Below are 6,897 nucleotides of genomic sequence, written 5' to 3'. Positions count from 1 at the left end.
TTATTAAAATTATTTAATATATATTTAAATATTTATTATAAAATATTACGTTTTTATTATTTTGAATTTCTTAGTACCTATAAATATTTTTTTATATTGTATCATTCTACACAATTTAAATACATTTAAATATTTTTTCTATTGTTCTCTCTTACCTTTCTAAGAGTGATGATGATTTAGAAATCATCTTACACAAGAACTGTGAGAATTATGATAATTGAAAATCATTAATTGAAAATTTCATATGATAAATTTTTCTTTCTCGTTCAGTTTAAAAATAAAAAATTATTGTTGAATGATACAAACTATAGTATCTAGAAAACCAACTTTTTCTAAAAGAAGAGGGGAAAAGAAAAGAAGAAAAAGAAAAATTACACATTTAAGGAGAAAGTGAAGAACATTACATCGAGAGACGGAGTTTAGTTTAGACAAGGAGGGGTTATGGTCTTCCCAAATTTTTTATAAAAAAATTAGTAGTATTTTTTTAAAAGATAAAAAGTAGTTTAATTGACTTAAATACTTTACTATGACTTAAAATACCCAATAAATTCAATAAACAACACTCTCTCTATCTTTAAGTTCAAATATGAAAAATTAGATATTTTTTATTTATTTAATTTAATATTATTTTATATTTTATTGTTTATTTAATTTAATTTTTTATATGATAAAAATAATAGAATATTCAATAAGTATTAATATTATTGTATTTGTATAAATTGATAAAAAATTTCAATAAATATTATAAATTTTAATATTTGTCCTTCTAACTTCTTCTTTATATATTTTACAGGATATATATTCAAATTTTTATATAAAATAATAATGAAAAATCAAAGAATTGATACATTTTTTAAGAGGAAGACTAATATTTAAGAAGGAGAACATATAACTTTTACAATATCAACACATGTAGATAGTTCTTCTACTTTAATGAATCACAAAGAAAGTGAGATATAACCTTCAAAAATTCAAAAAGATAATATTATATTTGTATAAATTGATAAAAAATTCAATAAATATTATAAATTTTAATATTTGTCCTTCTAACTTCTTCTTTACATATTTTACAGAATATATATTCAAATTTTATATAAAATAATAATGAAAAATCAAAGAATTGATGCATTTTTTAAGAGGAAGGCTAATATTTAAAAAGAAGAACATATAACTTTTACAATATCAACACCTGGAGATAGTTCTTCTACTTTAATGAATCACAAAAAAAGTGAGATACAACCTTTAAAAGTTCAAAAAGTTACATATGATGAGTTTGACTTTAATTTTTTAAAACGAGACCCTAGAAAACGACTTTAAATTTGGCAATATCACTCAAACCAGAGAGATGAGATTAGATAAACTTAACTTAAATGAAGTTCATATCAAAAACATCTTGACAATTATTCTTTGTCTCCCAAAATTTTGTTTCAAGTTACGCCACTGATTACATCATAATCAGAATTGGAATAATAAGCGCCACATGAAAAAGAATGCTTATAAACTAAGACCCGTTTTCTGTTCTTCAAGGAAGCTATCTTTGTTTTAATTTCCTCCAATAGCCCAATATTCTTGTTCGTTTTAGTAAAAGATAATATAAACTTATCTTATGGGCGACCTATAGTTTAAATGATATAATTTAATTATTAATTTTTTAAAAATAATTATTCATTTAAATTCTGCAATACCCTTTTTCTTTTCCAAGATCATAAAACTAAAGTCAAGCTTGCCTTTTAATAATGGAGATGAACCGCCGGAGGCTTTCACGCCAAGTGTGCCTATGGTCATGCACATTTGAAGTTACGTTTAAACCTTATCTATTTCATTTGAATAGAAAAATATGATGTTTTATTATTCAAACTATTAAATTTATTAATTATTATGTAGAGTCTAAATAATGTAATCCGATTCAATTTTGATCAGAATAGAAATATAAAAATTAATAAGTTCAATAATTGCTGTAACTATTAGTTCAGAATTCTTATTATTATGGTTTAATTATATTATAAGTCTTCGTAGTTTCTCAATTATGTATAGTTTAAATAATTTAGTTGTATACTTTTTATTTAACAAAAATTAATCATTGAATCTATATCCTTTATATTTAAGTTTCTTTTAATTTTTTTAAAACAAAATATGAATGTATTCAGTTAACGGAAGACTCCGCTGACTTATAGATGCATGAAGAACAGATTACAGATTCGAATCTGTTCAATAATCATTTAAAAAAGACTTTGATTTTTCTTCGTTATATTTGTGGCTCCTATTGCCTATTAACTATTTATAAGTGGTCAAAAAAGATGAAACAGAAACAGTATATTGCTCTGATGATAGCCATATATATATATATTTCTAATTTCTTGACATTATTATATCCTTTGATTTTACCTAACTTATTTTACTCCTTTATCAATTGACTTAATATTTGTATGAAAATTAAACTGTCATGTGATCATTTTCATTTTCCAGGTCGTGGCGTCTAATAATAATATAATATTGCTAAGTAATAACTGTTTTAAAGATTTGATTGCAAATTGACAACTAAACTCTTGCGCAACGTCAAAAACTTTTCTTATGGTTTGTTGATTGTTATAACGTATATATATTATAGTTCTTATGTAGAAAATCAAATGACTTTGAAATCATTATTCAATTCTGCTTACTTTTTTTTAAGGATCTTAATCCAAATACAACAATCATTTCATATTGCACGCGACAACTACTTTTCTAACTGGACGACCAAGATCAAAATTCAAATTAAATAAAGATATGTTTTTTTAATAAAAAAATTTAATAACCAAATTAACCATTAATTATGTGGGTAAGAAGTGATTCATGGCAAAAAGAGGCGCTGACTATACTGGGAAGAGGAGTTGTGTGGGAGGACAGTAGATGGCGATGGCATTGGCGCTCCAACTATGGTTAAAATAAGAACCAATTACAATGTGACACATAATAAAAAGTCCAACTATGATTAAAATAAGAACCAATTACAATGTGACACATAATAAAAAGTAACTTACATGTTATTTTAGAGGGGTTGGGTAGCATTCACCATATATAAATCATGCTTGTAAGTTGTAACTTACCATTTGAATGTAACCTGGGACAATTCACGTGCCCCTCTCTTTTTTGTGCACAAGATTGTTGACATGTATATCTTAATTAGTATCTTACCCGTATTATTATTATAGAACAAAATTATAAACATTCAATATACATTTTAAAATAATTAAAAAAAAAAAAAGCAAAATACAATACACCACGCTATGCCAATCTTGTATCTTAATTAGGGTGTATTTAGAATCTAATGAAAGTAGAATTGATTTTATTTCAAAATTATTTGTTTTTGTTTGGCATGAATAACAATATATAGGAACTAGAATTGATTTGGTTTCAAAATTGTATTGTTTTGTTTGAATGAATAAAAAAAGGAATTAAATTTATTTATAAATAGTATAGATTTACACTATAACTAAACTAATAAAAGAGAAGAGTTTGGAGAATAAAAGAGGTGGTAAAGGTCTAATGAACAGAAATGGTCTCACGGTGGTCCAACAGTTGTTATTGGTAGTAATAAAAAAATTATTGTGTAATAAATAGTTAATATACAGAATAACAATGTAAAACCAAATTATTATATTAATTGTTTAATCAAATCAGTCACCAAAAAAAATTGTTTAATCAAATCAATTATTTTTACATAATTAATTTGAAATACAATCATTTATTTCCAATTATTTATTTTAAATTACTTAAATCAATTTTAAAATATTTTATTCTAAACAAACCTTTAAAATCTTATTAAAAATTGGTGTATCTAGACTCTACACTTCATGCAGTAATGCTGACTAAAGACAAAAATAGAAATAATTCATATGCCAATGTGCCGCCGTTGCCTTCTTTTGTTTGGAAATATTCCAAAAAATAATCATAACTAGTTAACTACTATTGTCTACTATATATATGATATATATATATATATAAATAACAAGGAAAAGTATAGAGTACCAACATATTATCTGCCAACTTCTGCCAACTCTTATTTATAATTATGTTTCATGGAAGTGTGTTCGTGGATGTGTCTAATAATTAATATATTTTAAATACATATATAAAGAGACACATTCAGAAAATATATCTATAAAAACACTTCTATTAAATACAGCTATAAAAAATATATTTTTATTAGACACATCCACGAACACACTTCCATGAAACACAATTATAAATAAGAGTTGGCAGATATGTTGTTGGTAACGTAGCGGAACCGAAATAACAAATGTAAAATTAATCAAGATAGTAAGTGGTTTATATTGTTAACAAATGCATTTTTAACATATTATATATAATAATGTAAGGTACATATTTTAAGAGAAAAGTTATGTACCAAACTTCTCTTATATATACTAGATAGTTAAAATAGGTATACTCAAAGCATTAAAAGTTTATTTATTTTAATAAAATAACATAAGTATCTTGTTAATTAAACTATTGAAAATTTTAAAATTGGTAATCCAAAGAGTTACTACTTTTATAAGCCGGCAGAGGACAATCGAAAATGTAAACAAGTTTTACTTAATGAGGTTGAAAATTTAATGTTTAAAAGCAAACGAAATTTTACAATTGAACGGTAAATAGATCCTTCCTGGTTGAATTGAATTTGATAACTGTATTAACTAGCTTGTGGCAACAACCTTTCAATAAAACACGTGATGAAACTCCAACTAGCTTAGGGGAATAATAATGCACTAATACTATTGCAACTTGGTGCTTTGAGGCAGCCTCAAAGAAAATTCAACGACGCAACTTAGCATATGATATGATCTTTGATATAACCATATAGGTCTCAAGAAGCCTAATTGAAAAGCATGCATGCATGCATGCACTTTATGAATATTTAGGCACATCATCACCATACAAAACTAATTTAACTACCTAGAATAATTCCTATAAATAGCACTCTCCTTCTTTCTCATTCTGCATACTCAAAACATATTAATTAACGAAACACACAAAGTGATACAAAAGAGAAAGAGAGAGAGATGGAGAACTTCCCAGTGATTAGCTTAGAGAATGTCAATGGTAACGAGAGGAAGGCTATTCTTGATCAAATTGAAGATGCTTGTAAGAATTGGGGATTCTTTGAGGTAAGTACATTCATTTATATATTTCATGATTAATGTGATTTGTTTAACATCTTATAGTATAATAATACATTAATTGGTGTTTTGTATATATATAGTTGGTGAATCATGGAATAGAAGAGGAGCTATTGGACAGAGTGGAGAGGGTAAACAAAGAACATTACAGAAAATGCATGGAGCAGAGGTTCAAGGAGTTTGCAGCAAGCAAGTCCTTATTGGATTGGGAGAGCACCTTCTTCTTGCGCCATCTTCCGGAATCTAACATCTCTGAGGTCCCTGATCTCAGTGATGAGTACAGAGATGTAATGAAGGAGTTTGCAGTGAAGCTGGAGATTCTTGCAGACCAGCTGCTTGATCTTTTGTGTGACAATCTTGGATTAGAGAAGGGCTAACCCTGATCTTGTTAAGGGTCTCCGGGCCCACACCGATGCCGGCGGCATCATCCTTCTTTTGCAGGATGACAAGGTCAGCGGCCTTCAGCTTCTCAAGGATGGCAAGTGGGTGGATGTTCCGCCCATGCGCCACTCCATTGTTGTTAATCTTGGTGACCAAATTGAGGTATTTTAACTCTCTTATCACTGATCCTTAGAATAATGTTTATAAACTGGTATAATAAAACCTTTCTCATATTTATATGCCTAACATTCACAAATTAACTACTTATGTTAATTAAGGTGGTTGTTCATATAACCTTATTCAACATGAATAATTATGGTGAAATTACATAGGTGATCACAAATGGAAAATACAAGAGTGTGGAGCACCGTGTGATAGCACAAACAAATGGGACAAGGATGTCCATAGCATCATTCTACAACCCTGGAAGTGATGCTGTGATATACCCTGCACCATCATTGTTGGAACAAAAGCCAGAAGAAGGAGGAGGAAACCAACAATACCCAAAGTTTGTGTTTGAGGACTACATGAAGCTCTATGCTGCACTCAAGTTTCAGGCAAAGGAGCCAAGATTCCAAGCCATGATGAAGGCTTCACTTCCTACTGCAACAGCATAATTAATTTCAGCTGTGTTTTCTAAGATTGTAATAGCTTTTAAGAAGAAAATTTAGTTGTGTGGAAATGAGTACTTGGGAATAATACTCGTTTCTTTTTTTTCTTTTATCCTTGTCTATGTCAAAGCTCACAAGAAACATCCTGGTTGACACTGTTGTTAGGGGATCCACTGATATAGATGCTTTTAATAATGCTTATAACTATATACGTCCCCTACGTTACCAACTTCTGCCAATTTTTATTTATAATTGTATTTTATAGAAGTGTCTTTGTAAATGTGTTTCATAAAAATATCTTTTTTATGGTTGTATTTAATAGAAATGTCTTTATAGATATATTTTTTAAATGTGTCTTTTTATATATGTATTTAAAATATAATAATTAATTATTATTAACAATAAATTGACAGATAATATATTAGTACCCTATACTTTTTCAACTATATATACAAATTTAATATTTAGTCAAAATGAATGAAATGTTCTGACTTTTGTAATAAGTCTATGTCATGGTGGTCATTACGTGTTCCTACTTCCTAGTTCCTAAATTATTTTTTTAAGTACATAATAAATATTATGTTTGTCAAAAGCTGACCAAGTTCCAAAGAAGTTACTCTGTATATATATATACATATATTGGTAAAAATATACTTAATGAGTTAGTGTAGAATGTATATTTTGTTTCAGCTCTCAAAAAATAAGAATTATATTTTTATTATTTTGTGAATAAATAAAGTACGATA

The 6,897-nt window shown here is 27.3% G+C and overlaps 1 pseudogene; it reads left to right on the top strand.

Annotated features, from left to right (window-relative positions):
* On the top strand, positions 5,005 to 6,411 carry LOC107606720 (annotated as a pseudogene).

This window comes from Arachis ipaensis, chromosome B07, assembly GCF_000816755.2.
Source record: "Arachis ipaensis cultivar K30076 chromosome B07, Araip1.1, whole genome shotgun sequence".
Classification (NCBI taxonomy): domain Eukaryota; kingdom Viridiplantae; phylum Streptophyta; class Magnoliopsida; order Fabales; family Fabaceae; genus Arachis; species Arachis ipaensis.
The sequence above is the reverse complement of the archived record's forward strand: the minus strand, read 5'-3'. Positions and strand labels throughout refer to the sequence as shown.